This window comes from Meriones unguiculatus, assembly GCF_030254825.1.
Source record: "Meriones unguiculatus strain TT.TT164.6M chromosome X unlocalized genomic scaffold, Bangor_MerUng_6.1 ChrX_unordered_Scaffold_31, whole genome shotgun sequence".
Classification (NCBI taxonomy): domain Eukaryota; kingdom Metazoa; phylum Chordata; class Mammalia; order Rodentia; family Muridae; genus Meriones; species Meriones unguiculatus.
The window spans coordinates 10538224-10563438 of record NW_026843707.1 but is presented as its reverse complement, the minus strand read 5'-3'; positions in this window follow the sequence as shown (position 1 = coordinate 10563438).

Genomic DNA, 25215 nt, shown 5'->3' with positions numbered 1-25215 from the left:
AAACATCTCAGTTGTAGTCACTTCACACTAGATTTAACCCCAATTAACAATGAGCCTTTCAAAATGAACTTGTTACTTTTCTTGCTGCTGACCACCATGTTTTCCTGTCACCACTCACTGTACTGGAGAACTGATTTCCTGCTATACCTGTTAGACCTTGGGAACAATACCAAACCTTGACATGGCATGATCTGCTATCCTCTTGGCCCCTTGTTATTACTGTTTTTGAAGCAAAATTTCAAAGCACTGTTACATAATGGCTCTCTATTTTGGAGTTCCTTTATGAGATTGTTCCACTTGATGATAATAGGTGTAGACAATCACTTGTAGGTTGTGCCTATTGGAATTTTTTTAAGATTCAGGCTATCTTTCTTTTATTATTAAAATTTGGCAGAGAGTGAACAACTGTCTTACATTACATCACAGTAATTTAAACTGATCCAATATCAGTGGAGTGGTGCATCATAAAATTTTAAATGCATGGAGCACTAATGTTTGGCAAAGTTATTGCTGGAGAATATATGGCAAATAATAAAAAAGCAAATGAGATATCTACAATCTGAGTCAATATTTAAAAAAAAAACACATGAGTATCAAACAGGTGAACCTGAAATACTCAAGTTTTGCAATATGTCTCAGTAAAGAAAAGGAAGGAGGAGCCAAGGGCTTCCAAGATTTAATGATTCAACTAGATGTCAGTGACCTCTGAATACTCCAAATTCAACATTGTTAAAATTTCTGCATGAGTTTTTTGAGCATCTTACATTAAACAAAACTAATATTTTCTATAATTTAGCAGAACAAACATTTAGTTGGGATTGAAGTTTTACGTTGCAAACTAAAAGTCTTTTTTTAAGGTTTTTACAACAAGGAATATTCTCAAAACACTATTATTTTATTTTTTCTTGGTTGTAAATTGTAAACTGTGTGCTATAATAATAACAATTATGGTAGTAAAAGACTGTCAATCATTGAGAGAGCACTGCAATGGAATCTTGATATGCACTCACTTACATCTAAGGTGGCAAATGATATTTACCATTTTTCCATGTATTTGTTTGTCACTTCTATTTCTTCTTTACAGAAGTCATACAAAGACACTGTATATCAACAAATGAAATTTGGCATAATTCTAATATCCTCCCCAAAGGACATCTGTTAATATCCTCAGAAAAATTTTGGTAGTGATAATGGGTAGTTATATCTGTGTGTGTGTGTGTGTGTGTTTGTGTATGTTTAATTCTATACAGTTTTACAAGGTTAAGTGTGCTTTCAATAATTTTAACACACAGATTCCCACCTAATACAAACAGGTGTTTGTTCTTCACTTAAAAAACCTACCAAAATTGGTCTATCAAGAATTGGTCTTTCTTTCTCAGGGTTGAATAACAAATATTACTGTATAATAAATGTCCACTATCATGTTTTATTTTTTGCAATTCATGAGATTAAAAATAAAGTTATAGACTAAAAGTATTTTTAAAACATACAATTTGAATTTTGAGACTCATATTGCACCCTGTGTAGAATTTGTTTTAAGTTATAAGTTACTTTTTAAGTTATAAGTAATTTTTAAAATATAAGTGACGATCACCTTGTGTTCTTGGACAGGAACTATGTCCAATTTCTATTCCCCTTTTCAGTTATGTGTCTAGGATTGGAGATCTCGAGAATCTGATTCCTTAGTGCTTTAACAATATTTGCATACATTTGATATATGCTCACACAGATACATATATGTGTCCTTAATATGAGTGAAAGATAAAAAAATCTTTTTAAAATTTTCAGTATCATGTTGCTGGTTATATTAATATAATGGAATAGATTACTCTAGAAGGTGATATAGGAGATTCTGAAACTGAGTGGAAATGTATTCTGATTCACTTTAAATTTTCATAAATATATCTAGAACAAGATAGGTTATTTCAAAGGCAAATTTGAACTCTGTGTGTAAATTTTGATTTTTATGTTTTTCATTTTTGACTTTTATTGATTCTATGTGAAATATGACACAAATTCAGATTAAAATATCTGAATCTTTGGGGTTATTTTATTTATTTTTGAAGCAGTGTGAAAGAAGTATGCATTCTAATTTTGAGAGTTGATTTTGATTAACTTCTGTTTTATGTTTGCAGGTGAAGCCAGCACTTCAGACGTTGTGCCTAGTGATGATTCTGACAGAGTCCAGATTACCTCTTTTCAACAATCTGAAAGTATAACACAAAGAAAAATACTGGCGTGTGGGCTTGGGGCAAGAAAAAGTCAGTGCAAACCAAAGAATAATGACATCACTGGAGAGATGAGATTTACCTTTAATGATGGGAATTCAAGTCCTCAAATTGACCATGAACTACCTTCAGAACATACCTACCATGACTGTAGTAGGAAAAGCCAGAATGAAGTGGAACATCAACGACCTGAGTCAACCTGTGTAATTCCTTTCTCACCAGAGGAAGATATAACTGATGTTTTAATTGAAGGGCCATGTATTAAAGATAGAATCACCAGAAGTGAGAGTCCAGAAGTTCTGATAGTTGGAGAAACAACAGGAAGTAGGCCACTTCCACATACTCAGGATGTGAGAGCTGGTCATCATGTATTTTCTGAAACACAGTCACATCATAGGATGGATGAGTCTTCCCTTGGTTCTAATGGTCACACAGGATTGCAATTGCGAGATGATTTGTCTATATCTGATTAGCAAAGAACATCTTCTCCAACGATAGAACACATATCGACAGAGAACACTGATCATAACAGTCAGTCTACAGCTGTAAAGCCAATTCAATTTGTCCCTGTGGAAACTGATCAAGAAGAAAACACAAACACCTCTTCCTGTCCTAATCAGACAGGTATGGAGGATTCTGAAATAATTTCTGTTGATCAAACCGCAAATACTAGTTTAGATTTTACAGTGGCTGCATCTCCTTTTGGACCATCAGGGTACATCAAGAGAGGAGTTTTTGAGATACTCGATGACAATTGCATTGCGATTCAGTTAGAGGATTTTGACTCACCATCAAGTGAAAATAATAGAAGAGTTCATTCTGGTGAGAGCGATATTTCCAGTTCTACCCGTAATTCTATCACAAATTCCTTACCATTTTCCAATTTAAGATTCAATCGGCATACTTTACCTACTCCTGTGGCTAGTGACAATACTGTAGTCAATAATATAAATTCATCAGCTAGCTCACAAAGTGAAGACACTAACGACTTACTTATACTACCTCACCCACCCTCTGAGGCCAGACAGGGAAGGCATGTTACCGATCCAGAAGTTTCTGATGACAGTGATTCTTTGCCATCTTTGCCTCATTTTACCATCTTCAATCATGTTCATAATAACCACCATAATGGACTTACCAAACCACAGATTAACGCTTTAAAACTAAGAGATTTTTGTAAACATGATAAATTAAACCAGTGCAGTATTTGTATTACAAGGTATAAAAAAGGCAGTAAGATTCGTATACTACCTTGCCTTCATGAATATCATCATAAATGCATTGATCGTTGGCTATCTGACAACTCAACTTGTCCCATTTGTCGCCTACATATAATAAGTCCTGCTGACACAAAAATTCGAATTTGAGTTCTGGACCTCAGAAAAATAAATTCTTTAAATATTGAATGAATAAATGTCATTTGCTGTCTTCATTTGGGGTCCATTTCCTTGAAACAGTCATGACCAAAAGCAGCATTGGGCTGAAAGAATTGAATTTATATATATATATATATATATATATATATATATACTGGGTAACAATCAGCTGAGAGAAACCAAGGCAGGAACCTGCAAGCAGGTGATGATGCAGACAGGACAGAAGAATGATGCTTATTTGCTTGTTCCTTTTTTTTTTTTCCAGTTGCAATATTTTCATCCAGACACCCATTACCCAGATTTCATTGTTAGATGTTTTACTTCTGATATACATTTTCAGTTGCTTTTCTATCTGTACAAACTGTTGGATGAAACCCATAATTTGATATAGAGTCACATTCAAAGATTGTACTCTTCTATGGAGAAGAGTCTATGGTGAAGTATCTTTTCTCACATTTCCCTGTTATGGTCAGTCATTAAGTGGCCGTCAACATGTGTTAAGAAAGATGCTCATGGTGTAATACGGAAAGGCTTGCACTGAAGATGACCTCTAGAGTTTATTACATATTCTGGATATTAGTCCTTTTCTAATTAAATTTTTATTAACTACAGTTTATTTATTTGTTTTTTGGAAGGTCTATTTTAATTTTTTATTAATTACACTTTATTCACTTTGTATCCTTCCTGTGGTTTCCTCCCTCCTCCTGTCCCAGTCCCCCCCTTCTTCCACCCTCTGCATGCATGCCACACCACAAGTCCACTGATAGTGGAGGTCTGCTTTTTTTTTTTTTTTTGACAATTTCTCAATTGAATACAACTAAGAACTCCAGTGATACATCTCAGCTTCTTGTATAATTGGAATGGTGGAAGTTTGTTGAGGAGGGAGAAACCTTTTAATATTAATATTAGACAGAGACACAGTTAAGCTGGAACTGACAAATATGCTTTAATAGAGTAGATTATTCACAGACATAACAGCCAAGTGCCTTGGAAGACTGAAAAGCTCTGAGACAAAATAAGCATAATAAATGCCAAACATGACACAGGAAAGCAGGCCCACAGTACCAATCTCAAGGCAACACCCTATGGTTTCAACATGTATGAAAACCTTCACATGATAGCCTGGAAACAATGGATAGGTTTTGAATTCACACATGTCTTAGGTAAATTTCAGATTCACCCTGAATGGACTTCTTCCCACATGATCATGTTCCCACTTGAAGATTTTAACTTCAAACTGGTAAAAGTAGATTCATGATTCTTTGTGAAACATATCATGATGCATAATGTCTGTAAAGTTTAGTGAATGTTCCATCCTTTGAAAGGACATTTCCAGAAATACCGTAATAACAAAATACAATTTCTAACTCAAGAAAATATAGTACCATTCAAAAAGAGAAATTTGATTTTGAAAGTCCCATGAATGAATAATACTTTTTTTTGAGTTTTGGCATTCATTAACTGGCTCTTTGTTTGTAAAGATTTAATTTTATTATTATTTTTTTATTATTAGTTACATTTTATTAACACTATCCCAGCTACATCCCATTCCCTTATTCCCTAGTAATCCCACCCTCCCTCCCTTAGCTTCTCCCTGTTCCTTTAGAAGTCCAAGGATTGGGGAGGACCTACTCCCATTTCATCTGGCCCTGTTTTATCAGGTATCTTCAGGACTGGCTTCAAAGTCCTCCTCTGTGGCCTTGCAGGACTGTTCCTCCCTTGGGGAGTCGGGAGGTCAAAAAGCCTACCATTGATTTCCTGTCAGAGATGGTCCCTGTTTCCCTTACTATGGGAAACCAATTGGTTATTGAGCTACCATGAGCTTCCTCTGAGCAAAGGTTCTAAGTTATATCCATACATGGTCCTTGGTTGGAGAAACAGTTTCAGAAAACAACCCTATGCCCAGATATATTTGCGACATCGAGATCCCTGCACTGCTAGTCCAGACCTGTGGCACCTTCATCCCAGAGTCCTGGATCTGTTAGCCAAAATACTGGCCCCGTAGGGTCACTCAGACCCTGACTGTACGGCCTGTCCAATCCCTCACTGACAGATATTATACTAGATACCCACCAAAACCAAGCAGACCTGCCATAAAATCTAAGCACACCAGTGCTGGGCATCCCAAGTTTGGAGAGTACAGTGGAGGGCCCCCCAGGCCTTAGCGGAAAACATCTGGCCTGGCATCCTGGTCTCCAGCTGCAGCAGAATTTCCTAACCTGGCAGTGGCAGCAGCACTGAGCTGGCAGAACACATCAAACAAACAGGGCCAAACCAGAGGGCAGAGAGCCCAGATACCCCTTTCCCTGACCAGTGACCTGCCTGAGAGAGATTTCACCCTTGAGAATCTGCAGAGCCCCAGATCCAGGGTCTTTCTAAAACAGAAGCCAGGCATCAAACACCTCCCACCCACATACCCACTTTGGGAAACACAGGGTCACTTGGGACAAAGAAGAGCCTGCTCTGTGTGTCCAATTGAGGAGTTAAGGCAGTTAATGCCTGAAATTGCACTGGGACCATAAGTAGTGCCTGCTACATATACAGTGCAGAGCCCCTCCCACATACTTAAAGGTTCAGTATTATCTATCACTCTGTCCCTTGAGACATACTTCCATGCACACTTACACACAAACACACACACACACACACACACACACACACACACACACACATATACACATAAGGCCTGCCTGCATTTGCCCCGTTTGTGTCTGCTTACTTTTCTCTCACAGGTAGAGCTAGTCCTCAGCACATTCTGAGGACATGGGACTGCTCTCAGCTTTCTGAAGAACTCTCCAGACACTAGAGAGAGACAGTACCAGTCTGAACTGCAGAACCCAAAAAATAAACAGGGAAGGTTTCAGATAAGCCAATAGATAGTGGTCGGCGAAAGAACACTCCCAACTTAAATCAGGACATCATGACTTCAACAGCAACCTCCCAAATTGATGGATACACCAATTCATCAGAAACACAGGAAAATGAATTTAAAGCTATGTGTACCCTATTATTTGAGGCCCATAAAGAGGAAACAAACAAATCTCTTAGAACAATAACCATGCAAATTCAGTCAGTTAAAGAGGAAATGAACAAATCTTTCAAAGACTTGGCCAGTCAATTGGAGGTAAAGAAAGAAGAAATAGACAAATTTCTTAAAGAAACACTGGCAAACATAGCCAAAAAAATAGAGACACAAGTAGAGATAAAATTAGTGGCATATAGAAAGGAAATTAACAAAATAATAGAGACCATCATAGAGAGTCAGGAATCAACATTCAAACAGATGAAAGAAATGGTGCAAGGCATGGAAACAGAATTAGAATCAATAAAGAAAACACAAACTGAGAAAACCATGGAGCTGGAGGAGAACTTGGAGAAAAGTTCAGGAACCACAGGGGTAAGCATCACCAACAGAATACAAGAGATGGAAGGGAGAATCTATGGAGCTAAAGATACACTCGTAGAAATTGATACTTCTCTCAAAGAAAAAGTAAAATCAGAAAAGTTCAAAACACAAAATATCCAAGAAATCAAGGACACCATGAAAAGATGAAATCTAGCAATAAGAGGAATTTATTGAAAAGAAGACTCCAGGCTCCGAGGTCCAGAAAATATTTTCAAGAAAATCATAGAAGAAAATTTTTCAACTTAAAGAATGAGATGTCCATAAATATACAGGAGGCCTACAGATCACCAAACAGTCTAGACCAGAAAAGCAGAGGTCTTTTTTTTCTTCCCTCTGATCCTAGTCAATTAGGTGTCATCATGAATGGCTTGTTCTTTATAGAGTAACTTTTATATTTGTGTGTTTGTGGTTTGGGGGCTTTCAAGACAGGGTTATGCTTAATAGCCTTGAGTGCCCTGGACTTACTGTATAGACTAGGCTGGCCTCAAATTCACAGAGATCAGCCTGTTTCTGAAATTTCAGGTGCTGGAGTCACAAGGGTCCACACCATTCATGGCTGAACAATGTTCCTTATGCAACACTTATGGGATCTCTTCCATTAACCAATGATTGCCAAAATTCCCTGTAGGAATGCCTGCATACAAACCAATTTTTTGAATTATTCATTATCATTTTATTTTAAATGTTTTATTCATCATCTTTAATGGTAGAGATTTGTTTTGCTACAATGACTGCTTCATTTAGATATTGGATTTTTATCTGTTCAGACTCTGCTTTTTCCATTTGAATTAATTATACTTTATTCATTTTGTAACAACCCTTGGCCTCCTCCCTCCTTCCCTTCCCATCCCACCGTCCCTCCCCCTTCTCCACACATGCCCCTTTCCAAGTCCACTGATAAGGGAGGTCTTCCTCTTCTTCCTTCTGATCCTAGTCTATCAGGTCTCATCAGGAGTAGTTGCAATGTCTTCTGCTGTGGCCTGGTGAGGTAGCTCCCCACTCAGAGGCAGGTGATCAAAGAACAGGCCAATCTGTTCATGTCAGAGACAGTCCCTGTTGCCATTACTATGGGACCCACGTGGAAACTGAACTGCCATTTGCAACATCTGTGCAGGCATTCTAGTTTATCTAGTTTGTTGTTGTTGTTTTGTTTTGTTTTCCATTGAATGTTTTTGACATCTTTGTCAAATATCAGGTGTCCATAACTGTATGGATTTATGTCAGGGTCTTCTATATGATTCCATTGATCACAGAAGCTTTTCATTTTCAGGAGGTCTCATTTATTGATTGCTGTTCTTAGAGTCTGTGCTGTTGGTGTTTAGTTCAGGAAGGTGTCTCCTGTGCCAATGAGTTTAAGGTTCTTCCCCAATTTTTTTTTTAAGTGGTTTAGTGTCTCTGGTTTTATTTTGAGGTCTTTGATCCACTTGGACTTTAGTTTTGTGCAGGGTGGTAAATATGGATCTATTTGAATTTTTTTATATTGTAGACATCCAGTTAGAATAGCACCATTTGTTGAAGGTCCTGTTTTTGTTGTTGTTGTTGTTGTTGTTTTGTTTTGTTTTCCATTGAATGTTTTTGACATCTTTGTCAAATATCAGGTGTCCGTAAGTGTATGGATTTATGTCAGGGTCTTCTATTTGATTCAATTGATCCACCAGTCTGTTTCAATTCCTGTACCACACAGTTTTTATATTGTTGCTGTATATTACAGCTTGAGATTAGGGATAGTATTAACCCCTAAAGATCTTTTATTGTAGAGAATTGTTTTAGTAATTTTGGTTTTCTTGTTGTTCCATATGAAGGTGAAAATTTTTCTTTAAAGGCCTGTAAAGAATTGTGTTGGTTATTTGATGGGAACTGCACTGAATCTGTAGATTGCTTTTGGTAAGATGTGCATTTTTACTACATTAATCCTGCCAAGCCCTGAGCATGGGAGAACTTTCCATCTGCTGATATATTCTTCTAATTCTTCCTTCATATACTGAAATTTTTTCATACAAGTCTTTGACTAGCTTTTTAGGTTCACACCAAGGTACTTTTTGTCCTTTGTGGTTATTGTGAACTGTGTTGTTTCCCTAATTTCATTCTCAGCTCTTTTGTCTATTGTATACAGGAGGGGTGCTGATTTTATTTAATTTTTTTAGTTAGATTTATAACCTGCCACATTGCTGAAGGTGTTAGTCAGCTGTAGGAGATCCTTACTGGAATTTTTGTGGTTACTCAGGTATTCTATCATATCATCTGCAAATAGTGAAATTTGACATCTTTCTTTCTAATTTGTATCCTCTTGATCTCCTTCAATTGCCATATTGTTCTAGCAAGGACTTCCAGAACAATGTTGAAGAGATATGGAGAGAGTGGGCAGCCTTGACTTGTCCCTGATTTCAGTGGGATTGATTTAAGTTTTTCTCCATTGAGTTTGATATTGGCTATAGGCTTGCTGTATAGTAATTGCCTTTACTGTGTTCAGGTATGTGCCTTGTATCCCTGATCTCTCCAAGACGTTAAACATAAATGGATGCTGGATTTTGTCAAATGGCTTTTCAGCATCTAAGGAAACGGTCATGTGGTTTTTCTCCTCAGGTTTTTTATGTGGTGGATCACATTGATGGATTTCCGTATATTGAACCACCCCTGCATACCTGGGATGAAACCTACTTGGTCATAGTGGATGGTATCTTTGATGTATTCTTGGGTTCAGTTGTTAAGTATTTTGTTGAATACTTTGCATCAATGTTCATGAGGGAGATTGGCCTGAAATTTTCTTTCTTTTTTGGGTCTTTGTGAGGTTTAGGTACCAAGGTGACTGTGGCTTCATAGAATGAGTTGGGTAGTTTTCCTTCTGTTTCTATTTTGTGGAATATTTTTAAGAGTACTGGTGTTAGCACTTCTTTGAATGTTTGGGAGAATTCTGCCCAAAAAACCATCTGGCCCTGGCCTTTTTTTTTTTTTTTTGCATGAGCGATTTTGAATGACAGCTTCTATTTCCTTAATATTATATAAATAAATATATATACATACATATATATATATATATATATATATATATATATATATATATTCTGTTTGAGGATGAAAAAAGATACTTCAGGAAGGCAGCCCATAGCTCCTTTTCTGCCATGAACTCAATGGCATACTCTTTGAACACATCCCCCTGCATGATGCAGGTTTGCAAGGCCACAGAGGGAGACAATGCACCAGCCCTGAAAAGACCTGATAGGATAAGGTCAGATTGAAGGGGAGGAGAAACTCCCTTATCAGTGGACTAGAGGATGGGCATAAAAGGAGAAGAGTGAGGGAAGGTGCGTTGGGGAGAGATGAGGAAATGGACCACAGCTGGTTTACAGATTGAATAAATTGTATTAAATAATAATAATGTATTTATTGTAAAAAACATAGTTTTTATGACATGATCAGTCACTGATAGAAGTGAGGCTGGACATAGAGCTCAACGGTTAATTGCATTTAATGTTGTATAGAGGACTTGTGTTCAGTTCCCAACTTCACACATTGGCAGCTTACTGCTGTCTGTATTACCAATTCCAGGGAGACATATACCCATCAGCATCATTGAGTATCTACACATTTGTGGTGTACATAATGATACCCTGATACACAAGTAAATAAAAATGAAACTTTAAGGCATAAAAAAGAATCTCTTTACATAACTAAATATAAGTATAGACCCTAAACCTCCTTGTCTGAGGCAGTTGCCTAAATACTCAAGGCTAAATCTTTTGGCTTTTATAAAAACTTTTTCTTTTATTCCAACATCTCTTTTCTTTACAAAAGCCAAAATCCTAAATCTTGCTGATTCCCACAGTTGGGACTTTTTGTTTTGTTTTGTATTTTTTGATTTGTTTTGTTTTGTTTTTTGGCCTGGCTCACGCAATGGAATTATTTCATTTCACTGCTGAGTTTACAAGTATTTTTTTTTTCTAGCTCAGAAATTGTACTTTTATTCTTTCTTCTCTTGCAAATTGCTTTCCTCATCAATTGTTGATATATTCAGCATGTTTGAATTATGTTTTATCTCCATATTCAATAAGAAGCTTTCCAGTTCAATGATTAGTACATTTTTTAAAAAAATTATATTATCTGTCAAAATAAGAACCTATACAAAAGATCTAGCTGGATAAGAAGTTTCACTGTAATGCACTAAATTATCTTTGTTCATGACAAAAACTTTTATTGAAAAACCTAAATCGGCTATATTTTAGTAAACATGAATCACCTGCCTTCTCAGACTCTTTTACTTACTTCTTTCAATAATCTTTAATTTTTGTGAATATTTACTTCTCTACAAGACCTTTGGAGGCAAAGAAAAACAAACAAGCTATAAGTTCCACTTCTTGCTAACCTTGTTAAGTCACTTTTGAACTCTCATTAGATAAGAACAACACTATTTGCAAGTTTGTTATTATGTAGACTTAAAAGAGCATAATCATAATAGTCAATGTAAAGAAATACTGGTGCTTAACTGAAAGAAGTTGTTAAATGATTTGGTTTAGCCGACATAGGATCATGAAAACAAATTTAAAAAATTGTTGAATTCAAGATGATGGAAAGCTACAAATTCAGGGAATCTATTTTTTACCAGGTTTTGCTTGCCTGAATATTTATGTTGTATTTATTTAAGTATATTTATTTAAAATGTGTAGGATAGTGGTACAGCACTTGGCTAACATGTGTGAGCATATGCTTCCACTCCTATCATTGTAAAAACATATTGTACAGTTCAGTTCAGAGAGTTCATATTAAGGATCATATATATTAAAGATCTTAGAGATTCTTAATATCAACACTTGGAAGGAAGAGGCCGATAGGACCTTGGAAGTTCAAGGTTATCCTGTTTTACAAGGTGAGTTTCATGACATCCAATGTTATATACATCAAAAAATATATATGGATATATGAAATATATGATATTAAATATCAATATATATAAGTCAATAAAAACGAAGAACATAATATTTATCTGTTCATTTTTTTACTTTTAAAAAATTTATGTATGTTTTTATAAATTAGTTTATTCACTTTGAATCCCAGCTGTAGGACCCTCCCTCCCAAAGACTAGGAAACTTCCCTAGTCTTCTCATAAGGGAGGTCCTCTTCCCCTTCCATCTGAACCTAGCCTATCAGGTCTCATCAGGAGTGGCAGCATTGTTTCCCTCTGTGGCCTGGTAAGGCTGATCCTCCCTCAGGGGGAGGTGACCAAAGAACCAATCTCTGAGTTCATGTCAGAGACAGTCCTTGTTTCTATTACTAGGAAACCCACTTGGATACTGACTTGCCATGGGCTATACCTGTGCACAGGTTCTGGGTGTTCTAGGGTATCTCAATGCATGGCCCTTTGTTGGCGTATCAGTCTGAGAAAATACATACCTGGACAGAATTTTGTTATCTGTTGTTCTCCTCATGAAGCTCCTGTACCCTCTAAGACTTCCTCTCTCCCCCTAGTTTCAAAAGATTCGATGAACTCTGCCTGGATTTGGACCATGACCCTCAGCATCTCCTTCAATACCTTGCTATGTAAAGCATTTCAATGGGTCTCTGTGGTAAGCTCTTGTCCCATTGCCTGTTTTCTCTCTCTTCCTATGTCCATTTATTTTTCTTAGCTTCTTTAGGTTTACAGATTTTAGTATAATTTTCCTCAGATGCAAATAAATTAATAAATAAACAAATAAATGATTAATTTGAAAAAATCCAACAACCATTCATGTTCAAAGTCTTGTAGAAATCAGGGATTCGAGGCACATACCTAAACATATTAAAGACAATATACAGCATACCTAGAGTTGCTATCAAACAAAATGGAGAGGAATATAAATCAATCCTACTGAACACAGGGACAGGGCAAGGCTGCCCACTCCCTCCATATCTCTACGAGAGATTACTTGTAGTCAAAGCTTGAGCAATAACACAACTAAAGGAGATCATTAGGATCCAAATCAGAAAGGGAGAAATCAAAGTATCGCTTTTTGCAGATGATATAACAGTATACATGAGTGACGGCAAATATTCAACTAGAGAGCAACTTCAGCTGATATCACTTTCAGCAATGTGGCTGTATACAAAATTAACTCAAAAAAATCAGTAGCCCTCCCATATAGGAAATTCCAAAGGGCTGAGATAGAAATTAGGAGGGAAACACCCTTTAAAATAGCCACTAATAACATGAAGTAGCTTGGATGACCCTAATCAAGCATGTGAAAGACTGGTTTGAGAAAAACTTCAAGACTCTGAAGAAAGAAACTGAGGAAGATATCCGAAGATGGAAAGATCTCCCATGCTCATGGATCCGTAGGATTAAGAGGGAAAATGGCCATCCTACCAAGAGCAATGTAGAGATTCAATGTAATTCCCATCATGTCTTTGGTCATCAGGAAATGCTAATCAAATCAGCCCTGAGATTTCACCTAACAACCATCAGAATGGCTAAGATCAAAAATTCAATTGACAACACATGCTGGAGAGGGTGTGGAGTTAGGGGAAACCTACTCCACTACTAGTGGGAATGCAAACTTTTACAACCACTTTGGAAATTAATCTGGCACGTTTTCAGACAATTAGGAGTATCTTTTCTTCAAGATCCCGGTATAACACACATAGACATATATCCAGAAGATGCTCAAGTATACAAAAAGGACATTTGCCAAACCATGTTTGTAGCAGGTTTATTCTTAAGAGCCAGGAAACAACCCAGATGCCCCTCAGTGGAGAAATGGATACAGAAATTGTGGTACATATTCACCATGGAATATTATTCCGCAGTCAAAAACAAGGAATCATGAAATTTGCAGGTAAATGGTGGGAACTGGAAAAGATCATTCTGAGGGAGGCATCCCAGTATCAGAAAGAAACATGTGGTGTATACTCACTCATAAGTGGTATTAGACATAAAATATTGGATAAACATACTAAAATCTCTACACCTAAAGAAACTAATCAAGAAAGAACACTCTGGCTGAGTTGTTCAATCCACATTCAAAATGTCAAAGCGGATGGACATCCGAAAAGGGAGAAATCAGGGAACAGGTGAGTAACCTCCCACAGAGGGCCTCTGAAGAGCCCTAAACTGCAGGGTATCAGAGCAGATGCTGAGATTTAGAGCCAGACTTTGGGCCTAGTGCAGGGAATTTTATGAAAAAAAGGGGGATATAGTAAGACCTGGAGGGGAAAGGAGCTTCACAAGGAGAGCAACAGAAGCAAAAACTTTGGGCACTGGGGACTTTTCTGAGACTGATACTCCAACCAAAGACCATTTATAGAGGTAACCTAGAACCCTGAACAGATATACCCCATGGAAGGTCAGGGTCCAAGTTGGTTCCATAGTAATGGGGACAAGGACTGTAACTGATTGGCCTGCTCTTTGATCACCTCTCCCTGAGGAGTCTGCAGCCATACCAAGCCACAATTAAGAAGAAGCAGCCACTCCAGATAGGTCCTGATAGACTAGGAATAGAAGGAAGGACAGGAGGACCTCCCCTGTTGGTGAGCTTGGTGGGACATGGGTGGAGATGGGGGAAGTAGAGTGGGATTGGGAGTGGAGGAGAGACAGAGCTATAGAGGGGATACAAGGTGAATAAATGGCAAATCGCTCAACCTGGCTGTCAATGAAAGTATGCTGGACTTTGTGTCACTAGAATACAACATGAGAATTTTTCCTGCGCTGCAAATTTGTCTAAACAATTGTCGAGCTATATTTTAGGTAATTGGACTGGAGAATTCGATACTACGATGGAGCAGCTGAGAGTGGCCATTGTCACAGTAAATTCTACCGGAGTGGACGCAGGACTAGCCACAGGATTATCAACATGGATTGCTGCAGCCATAAATCATCTGAAGGAATGGGCGGGCATGGGAGTGTTAGCAGGCCTTCTGGTGTTGGTCTCCTTGGTTTGCCTGTGGTATATATGCAAGATTAGAGTCTCACAACAGTGTGATGCAGCCATGATCATTCAGGCCTTTACAGCCATTGAAGCAAGACATTCTCCCCAAGCATGGCTGGATACCATAAAAAGCTAAAATGATACGCTCAGGATGCGAGGCTAAGCACTGCACTCAGGGTAAGCCGCTTTGGACCCAGAGAAGAGCATGTCTGATTGCATGCGGGTTGATGCCCCAGGTCCCGCCTCTGAGAAAAAGGTATCGGACGGGTCCAATGCTCTTTGGGTGGATGACACCTAAATGAACAATTCATTTCTAATATCAGAGATCAGACCTCTACTCTTGCCTGATGCGTCTAAAACAAAAAGGGGGAACTGTAGAGAGCTGCGGAATGCTATGCCTTAAAGATGGAGCTGGTTTCCGCCTTCCACCTTCCCGATGGTGAGTGCTCTCTGTCACGAACAACTCCACATTTGGCTAAGGCCGAGGATCTGGCTTGCTTACATGTATGTGGACCTATCTGCATTGCCCCCGTGGCACGCCTGGGTTGGCTACCCAGAGGCTATTTAAGCTGTGGGCTGGCTTTCCCCGGGGTCCGAGGATTGTTCAATGTTCCTGAATAAACTGCATTGAAAAATAAAATAAAATAAAACAAGAAGGAGATAGAAAAACCTAGAGGGGACAGGAGCTCCTCAAGGAGAGCAACAGAAACAAAAAAAAAAATCTGTGCAAAGGGTCTATTCTTAGATGAATGTTCCAACCAAAAAATATACTTAGAGATAACTTAGAATCCAAGCAGGGATGTAGCCCATGGCAGCTCAGGTCACAAAGGAAGAAAATGTAGCCTGTTTTGATGAGACATGATAGGCTAGGATCAGATTTAAAGGGAGGAAGACCTCCTCTATCAGTGGACTTAGGGAGGGGCATGGGAGGAGAGGAGGGATGGAGGAAAGAAGGGATTGGGAAGGGATGTGGCAGGGGTATATAGCTGGGATACAAAGGGAGTAAACTGTAATTAATTATAAAGTAATTTTAAAATTAAAATAAAACAAACTATATTAAAACAAGTAAATGGAGATTGTAACACTAACATGTTATAAAATTCTAGGATGTATAATGGTATTGCAAATAAGTATTATTTTTTTCCAAGTCATCCTGTCTGAACCAAGACATATGCAACCAGATTAGTAATGTCATAATTAAAATAAAATTTCAACCTTTCCCCATTTCCATTTCCTCCCTCCAACCTTCCCCCTTTCTTCCTGCCTTTATATCTTCTAAAATTCATGACTTTATTAAATTCATATTTATTGTTATATGTACATGTATAAAGATAAATATAGTCATACAAAACACTAAATTTAATTCCTGTTGCTTTGTGAATATGATTCCAGTGCAGAACGCTTGGTATTGGATAACTAACTAGTGGTGTCTTTTGGGGGTAGTAGAATGTCCTCTACCAGCAGTTATTAATTGCCTTTAGTTCTGTGTTTATTGATGAGTCACTCATCCCACATCAACAAGTCTATTAACATCCTTTTTTGAGTTTTCTTCTTTGTTTTGAAAATGTATTGCTTAAATAAAAAGAAAGAAAAAAAGAAAAAGTATTGTTATCATCACCACACATCCAAAAGTTCCCATCCTCCATGCACCCTGGAAAGTCCAGTCAGAACTTATCAGTTCTATCTAAAATATACATCATATGTTTTAAGCATGCCTGTCACATTTTAGAGTTCTGGTTAAGTATTTACTATATTCATGAAAAATAAAAGAAAAAATAAACAGTATGCGAAATCTCTAACATAAATCCTGTACTAAGGAGCTCTCATACAGAGCTTATTCATTCTTTCATTCATTCATTTGCTATTATAAACTTTGTTGTGCTGAGGAATAGAAACTTAACTTGAATTTCATGCTTACACACAAAATAGGCTCTACCACTGTGCTATGCCATTTCTGCAGCTCCCAAGTAGAATTTTGAAATAGATAAAAATCTTTTTCTCTGCGTTCAAGGGTTTTAACAGCATAAGACAAAGCCAGTAAGATAATGTTTTATTTTATTTTATTATTTTATTTTATTTTATTTTATTTTTTAAACAAGACAACACAACCAAAGAGAGTCTAGATCTGCTCCAGTGCTCTACTGGCTTCCTCAAGATGGTAGGCAATGGGACTTGGGTCCCAAGCCAGCTCTACTCTGTAGTTTTCTCTGTCTGTGCTGTGTTTGCTGATTCTGACTCAGGTGAGTTGTGCAGTTGTGGAGCAGGCAGAATGGGGCCATATCTCCCCAGCAATACCAGTAGGTATCCTCTCTACAGGATGGTGAGAGTCAGTGCCATTAGCCACAACATCCTGGAAGGTTTCAACAAGATAGTGAAACTGGGCTTCTTGGTTAAGTGCCAGGAGCAGCTTGTACCCAGAAGGTTTTTACAGGACTATGAGAGTGGGTGCCAAGGTTTGGAGTCTTACCATCAGTACCAGAATTTTCCATTGAACAGGCAGTGAGAGTGAACAACCAAAGTCAGAACCAAGATCGATTTGTCCTAGGAATGTTTTCACAGAAGTTAGGATTTGCTGGATGGCCTAAGGGTGCATGTTCAGAGCTGCAAACGGATGTTTCCAGGAATGCATCCATAGCAGGTAGGCTTGGGCAGGAGTCTAGAATTTTATTTTATTTTTCCTGGAATGATCCTGGTGGCCGGAATTTGGATCTTTGCATATTCACATGGATTCTTCTTTCACCTGAGAAACAGACTGCAGGAGTTTGGAGCCCACAGTAAGACCTGCTGGTCACTCTCCTCCCAGTGCTGAGCTGCTATTTATAGACACTGTGTGGTTGGCCCTTCCATCTTGAGTCTTCCATTTAATTTGTCTTAGGCTTTGTTTTACTTGGGATAATGTTGCAATTCCTAAAATCTGTGTGGACACCGTCTGAAGGGACCCATGTAGATTCCAAGATTCATTTGAGGTTATATTTGCATCAGATCCTGTGTCCACCTAACTTTCAATTTTAGTTATATTTTGTTCTCATTTTAATCTTGGTCTGTGGTCATTCATATCTGTTTGCTAAAACTACTTCCAAAACCACCAGTAAATCTATATCCTTGTGTTGTTTCACATCTCTCTGATTTTTTTAAATGTAAACACAATTTCTTACAAACTTCCTTCAGAGATTTTCTCTTCCTGCTTGATAAATGTTTAGAAAAGTGAGTTTTCATTTTCAGATGACTCTAGAGTTCTTATCTATTCATTTCTCTGTGGTATTCTAGTTGGTTGTGCTTGATTATGAATTTGTAGGACTTAGAAAATTTTCTGATATAATTCTGGTGAATGCATTCTCAATGTTTTTAGCTTTAGTTTTCAGCTCAGCTGTTGGATTCTTAGGTTGGCACCTTAGTAATTCATCACCACCCCTATTAACACAGAAAAACACATAACAAAGCTATGTGATACTTGATTCACTCAACAGTGTCTCTTTCTGTTCTTTGGAGCTTTTTAAAGATGTTCTCCTTTCTTTGCCTCCAATTGATTGGCCATCTCTTTGAAAGACTTGTTCATTTCCTCCTTATGAGCCTCAAATAATTGGGCAAGCATGGCTTTAAAATCATTTTCCTGTGCCTCTGCTGAATTGGTGTATAAATCGATTTTGGGGTTTGCTGGTGAAGTCATGATGTCCTGATTTATGTTGGAAGTGTTCTTTCGCCTACCTCTGGCCATTGGCTTATCTGAAACCTTCCCTGTTTGTTTTTGGATTCTGCAGATCAGACTGGTGCTGTCTCTCTCTGGTGTCTGGAGAGTTCTTCAGGAAGCTGAGCACTCTCAGCGTGTGCTGAGGACTAGCTGTACCTGTGGGAGGAAAGTACGCAGGCGCAAACGGGGCAAATGCAAGCGTGTGTGTGAGCGCGCCTGTGTGGGTCTGTGTGTGTAAGTGTGCGTGGATGAGTTTCTCGAGGGACAGAGTGATGGCTAATGTTGAACCCTTGAGTGTGCTCATCTTCATTAGCCATCAGGGAAATACAAATCAAAACGACCCTGAGATATCACCTTACACCCATCAGAATGGCCAAGATGAAAAACTCAAGCTATAACACATGCTGGAGAGGTTGTGGAGAAAGGGGAACCCTCCTGCACCTCTGGTGGGAATGTAAACTGGTACAACCACTCTGGAAAGCTATCTGCCGCTTTCTAAGACAAATAGGAATAGTGGTTCCTCCAGACACAGCTATACCACTCCTAGGTATATACCCAAAGTTTGTTCAAGTACACAAAAAGGACACTTGCTCAACCATGTTTATAGCAGCTCTATTTGTAATAGCCAGAACCTGGAAACAACCCAGATGTCCATCAACGGTGGAATGGGTACAGAAATTGTGGTATTTTTATACAATGGAATACTACTCAGCAATCAAAAAGGAGGAAATCATGAAATTTGCAGGCAAATGGTGGGATCTAGAAAAGATCATTCTGAGTGAAATATCCCAGAAGGAGAAAGACAAACATGGGATATACTCACTTATATAGACCTATAAGATATGATAAACATAATGAAATCTATACACCTAAAAAAGATATTCAATTGAGCGGACATGGGGTAAGATGATCAATCCTCATTTAGAAAGACAGATGGGATGTGCATTGAACGTATGACAGGAGTCTACTGAGCGCATCTGAAAGACTCTAACTAGCAGTGTTTTCAAAGCAAAGACTCATGACCAAACCTTTGGCAGAGTACAGGGAATCGTAAGAAAGAAGGGGAGTTAGTCTGATGGAGAAAGGATAGGAGCTCCACAAGGACCAAATATATCTGGGCACAGGGTCTTTTCTGAGACTGACATTCAACCAAGGACCATGTATGGATATAACCTAGAACCTCTGCTCAGATGTAGCCTGTGGTAGCTCAGTAACCAATTGGTTTCCCAAAGTGAGGGGAACAGGGACTATTTCTAACAGGAACTCAATGACTGGCTCTTTGGTCTCCCCACCCCCGAAGGGAGGAGCAGTCCTGTTAGGCCACAGAGGAGGGCTTTGCAGCCAGTCCTGAAGATACCTGATAAAACAGGATCAGACGAATGGAAAGGAGGTCCCCCCTATCAGTGGACTTGGAAAGGGGCACGGGGGAGATGAGGGAGGGAGGGAGGGACTGGGAGGGAATGAGGGATCGGGACATGGCTGGGATACAGAGTTAATAAAATGTAACTGATAAAAAAAATGACCATTACTACCTATGAGCTCCTAATAAATAAATAAATAGTAGATATTTCTATGTGTTTACATTAAAGGAACAATCACTAAATTATACATGTTCAAACAAACAAAAAAAGATGTTCTCTCAACCATTTTGTGATTAACAAAACACTACCATATTTACATCTCTGGATTGGAGTTTATTCGTATGTGATCTGCACTGAAATAATTCATAGGAGCACCCAGACACAGCTTGTTATCTCTCATCTTATCTTTCAAGTAAAGGCAAAGATTTTTGTGAAGACCAAAATCATGAGGTGATGTTATTGAACTGACCATAAATGCATTTTTAGTAGAAAATGATACATATGCAACCAGCATTAGCAAATCTGTGAAATTTGATGTTTATTTATTGTAATGATAGCTGTTGAAAATGTTTTGAGATGATATTTGGCCATATTCTGATGATACCTTTACATAAAGAGTATTATCTTCAACAATTTCATATATCTAGTAGCAATTCTATTGGTTGTTGATTTTTTTTGAGCTATTGGTCATACACCACTTTTCACAACAAATAGAAATATAAAACTCAAATCAAATAGAACTTAATTGGAAACAAATGTCTTTCCCAACAGGGCATACATAGATGCCATGAAATACTTGTGGGTTACCAGAATTAAGAATACGTGTGGTGATGTATTCAACTAGCCTTGAGAGTCCAAAAATTCTGTTAGACATCCTAAAACTCAAAGGATAGTGTCCCTGAGCTGCTGTTAGGCTCCCAAACTGAAGAATATTGATGTATTGATGTTATGAAATTTATCCACAGGACTACAATTTTCTCCAGTTTTAAATGGGGGTGAATAATATCTTAAAAGACTCACTATAATCTGATATTTATAGTTGTAGCCTTATGTCTGTCTGTGGAGGGTTTATTTTAACAATTTGTCTCTTTTGGTTTTATTACAAGTATATAAGGCTAGGATCAATATACTCATTTGTTTTGAGAGGCAATTTATGTTACTTCTAGAGTCTAGCAACATTAAGAGTATTTAAACTAATTTAAACCTATATGCCTTGTTTAATTTTTTTATGATCTTCAACATTCCTATGACTTAACCTCATGAATAATAAAACAACAACATTCAATGAACAATCAACAAGTAGTACTATAGAATCCAAGTGGGTTCCATTGTAATAGGATCAGGGACTCTATCTGACATGAACTGATTGGACTGCTCTTTAATTAACTCCCCATGAGGGGTAAGCAGCATTACCAGTCCACAGAAGAAGACAATGCAGCCACTCCTGATGAGACCTAATTGACTAAGATCAGGAGAAAGAAAAAGAAGACCTAGCTATCAGTGGACATGGGGAGAAGCATGCATGCACTGGGTGAAGGAAGGGAGGGATTGGGGCAGGAGGAGGGAAGGAACCACAGAGGGAATACAAAGTGAATAAAGTGTAATTACTAAAGCATTAAAAAAGAGTACTGTAAATGATCATAAAAATGTAATTACCATGAACCTCAATGAATTTATTGACAGGTTTTCTATAGTAGTCTACGATGTTGTATGCTGAGAGAAATATTAAAATATAATATTTTTATTCTCATTTAAATTTCTCTAAATTTATTTAGGATAAGATGAGTCTTTCTCAAGGGAAATGATCCAAACATTTCTTCTCCTTTTGCTTATAATACTATGCTCTCAGAGACAGCCCCTGTTCCCCTTACTAGTGGCTGGCTCTTTGATCATCTCCTTCTGATGGGGGAGCCTTGGGAAGAGCCTTACCATTCCAGAGGAAAACAGTGCAGCCAGTCCTGATGAGACCTCATAGGCTAGGGTCAGATGGAAGGGGAGGACGACTGCCCCTATCTTTGGACTGGGGGAAAGGCATAGGAAGAGATGAGGGAGGAATGCTAGAATTGGGAGGGTTCTAGAGAGGGGGCTACTGATGTGATACAAAATGAATAAATTGCAATTAAAAGAGAAATTAATTAAAAATTATGCTGTGTATTATCAAATGTATTAATTTTGAAAATTTTAAACTATGTAAAATAGCCAAGTCTTGGTAATCAATCTATGCTCTTTATAAACAAACTGTATGCATTTTTTTAAGAAAATTCATGTTACAGTTTTGGAGTTCTTTTAAATTTCTTTTCATGTTAATTTGTCCAGCTAGATAAGTGGTCTTATGTAATATTCCTTGTTTGATTTTTTAGAAATCTAGCTAGTCTTCTGAAAGAATATGAAAACATGTTGCAAGAGGAAAAAAGAAAACTCAACATTTTTTAAGTCACAAACCAGAGAAATTCAAGACACTGTGCTATCTTGATATAAGTTAATTTTAAGACTTTAATCCAAAATTAAGAAAGCAAATAAAATACTTAACAAAATTTCTTGCAGGAGAATGTATGGAGAACAACCAGACACAAACTGAAAATTCTGAATATGACTTAATATTTGTAAGGTCATTTGTGTCAGAAGAACATAGATCTGAAACAATGACTGCAAGTCCACCTATCATAAATCATGCAAGAATCACGCACCCCAATCTTCCAAAAGAAGGAGCACCTATAGAAAGTAAGTCACATCTAAATTTACTGAAAGGAGTGATATGCTTGTCTTCCTTTACAATGTATGTTTTCTTAGCATCCTTTGAAAAATAAATTAGATAATTTATAGAATTCAGCAAAACCAGATTAAAAATATTACTCACCAGTACAAACATTTGAAATTTATTTTTATTTACTTATTATAATTTATTTACTTTTTATCCCACTGCAGCCTCCTCCCATGTCTCCTCCCAATCCTACTTAGCATCTCTCTTCCATGCCTATGCCCTTTACCCAGGTCTCCACCCCTTCTATCTGACCCTAGCTTCTGAGGTCTCATCAGAGCTGGCTGCATCATCATTCTCTGTGCCCTGGCAAGGCTGCACCCTCTAGGAGGAAGCCACAGAGTTCATGTACCCCTTTCTGGAGAGCACACAGGCTTTAGCTACCTTCTACAATGAATACCTTTTCAGTAGAATATTTTCTCCAGGAACTGCGATGATTCTGTGAATTAGAACAGTTGAATTTATTTTTATTGTTAATGAGGTGATATCTTAGTATATATTGACAAGTCTTATATGGTGACTTACAATATCCGCCATTTTTTATAACTTACATTGTCATTATTACAAAAATTCAGGAATTCAACATCCTCAGTACCCAAACTCCATGTTGGAAAAGCTCTAATCAAGTGGATCTGAAATGGGGAAGAATATTGTTAGTCATGGTAGAATTGTGATTGTGGACAATTCTGTTAAGGAGAGACTTGCTAAAAGTTGCCAAATATCTGACAGTGTTCTCCAGTATAGCAATGTAGACACCTGAGTCAATAATACTGATACTGAGAAATCTATCTCTAACTTCACTATTTCTTATTTTCTCCCAGTGTGAAATATACAATGTTATTAGCATACTTAAAACAACTAAAGAGATTGTAGTTTTACCAATTCAAAAATCATAGCAAGAGAAATTGTCTATCATATCAAATTAACCATGTAGAAATTATTTACGCTTAAGGCTGTGCAGAGAAACTAAACTCTCATAGTAAATTCAAAAACTAATCTATATAGAAGTTTCTTCAATTAAAAAAAAGTTTCTTCCTGGAAATATTGTATAAAAAACAACTAATATTACAACAGTTTGGACTTGTTATTTATTAATTTTTTGGCAATTATTCAGTCTACTACTCTTTCATACTTTCTGTTAGGTACTGGTATTCATTATGTTTTAAAATATATTTGTTTAAATTTTTTATGCCTTCTTTTTGAGAACAGACACATTCAAAAGTTTCAATATCCCAAAGTAATAACATTCTATAATCAAGTTGATCTGAACTGAAAGCCACCTTACCTGTTCCTGGGGAACAGTTCTTAAAGTTTTTGATACAATTGCTAATAATAACTCCAAGGAAAGGGGATGTGATGTTTCTTATGTCTAGTGTGTTTTAGTGTGATGATAACAAGAATATTACCAAACTTCCTACAGTTAGCAGGATTTGTTTTCTAAATATAGTTCTCTGTTCTATATGTCAATAGTGTCTGCTTTGAAAAATAAACTGCTCTAGCCACAGATAGTACTACGTTTTTCTTTCACTGAATATGGGGAATGTTACTAACCAAAGTCATAAAACATTGTTTTTGAAAACTGCCTTAAATATATCTAAAGAATAGTCTACTGTAATAGTTTCGTTCTTCTGTGAGTCCTTACATGCAGGTATATGTTATGTTTATTCTAATAATATGGACTAATAAGCAATTCTTCTAAACTTAAAATCACTGTAGCACTAAGAATTCCTCAAATTATTTAAAGCATTTAAACTTTGCTTCATTTTGCTACTGTCTACAATAGTCATCACTTAAAACAAGGATGTATATTATAAAGACCACTACATGCATGAACATAAAGGGTAATGTTTTTAGAGCAATGAAAAATTTACAATAATGCATTTTTTAGCTAACCACCAGAATTGAATATTAACTGCAATATGCTTGTTTGGTTGTATTAGCATATACTGTTAAGACTTCTTTTCTGGCATATCTTCCCAATGGTGTATAGTTTTATATAAATTGCTATAGATTTTTCTATAAATTTATTCAGACCTTTAAAATGAATTTAAACTGCTCCTTTCTTACAAATTTAGACTGTAGAGTTTGAGAAATAATATATAAACATTGAATCTCTATAAAATCTTAAGAAATGTTACATTTTTTCTGAGAGTTTCATCTGAAGTGAATCTTCAAAACACTACATTTAACTAAATCTGGTTATTTAGATACTTTCTTACTTCCTTTGGTTTTTTGGTGTCACATGGAGAAGACTATTTTTCTTTTGTTCCAACTATTAATTCTACTATAGAACAACTATTTGATTTCAAACAATCTGAATGTATGACAACGAAAAAACAGTAGAGATAACAAATTTTGTACATGACCATATTGGTCAAGGCAATTTAACGAACTGAGATGTCAACAGAGTAAAAATGTTATCTTTACTAAAGAAAATCAATGATCACAGAATGATCATTTGTCATTTGTATGGAAATTTACATGAAATAATTTGGAATCCAAAGAG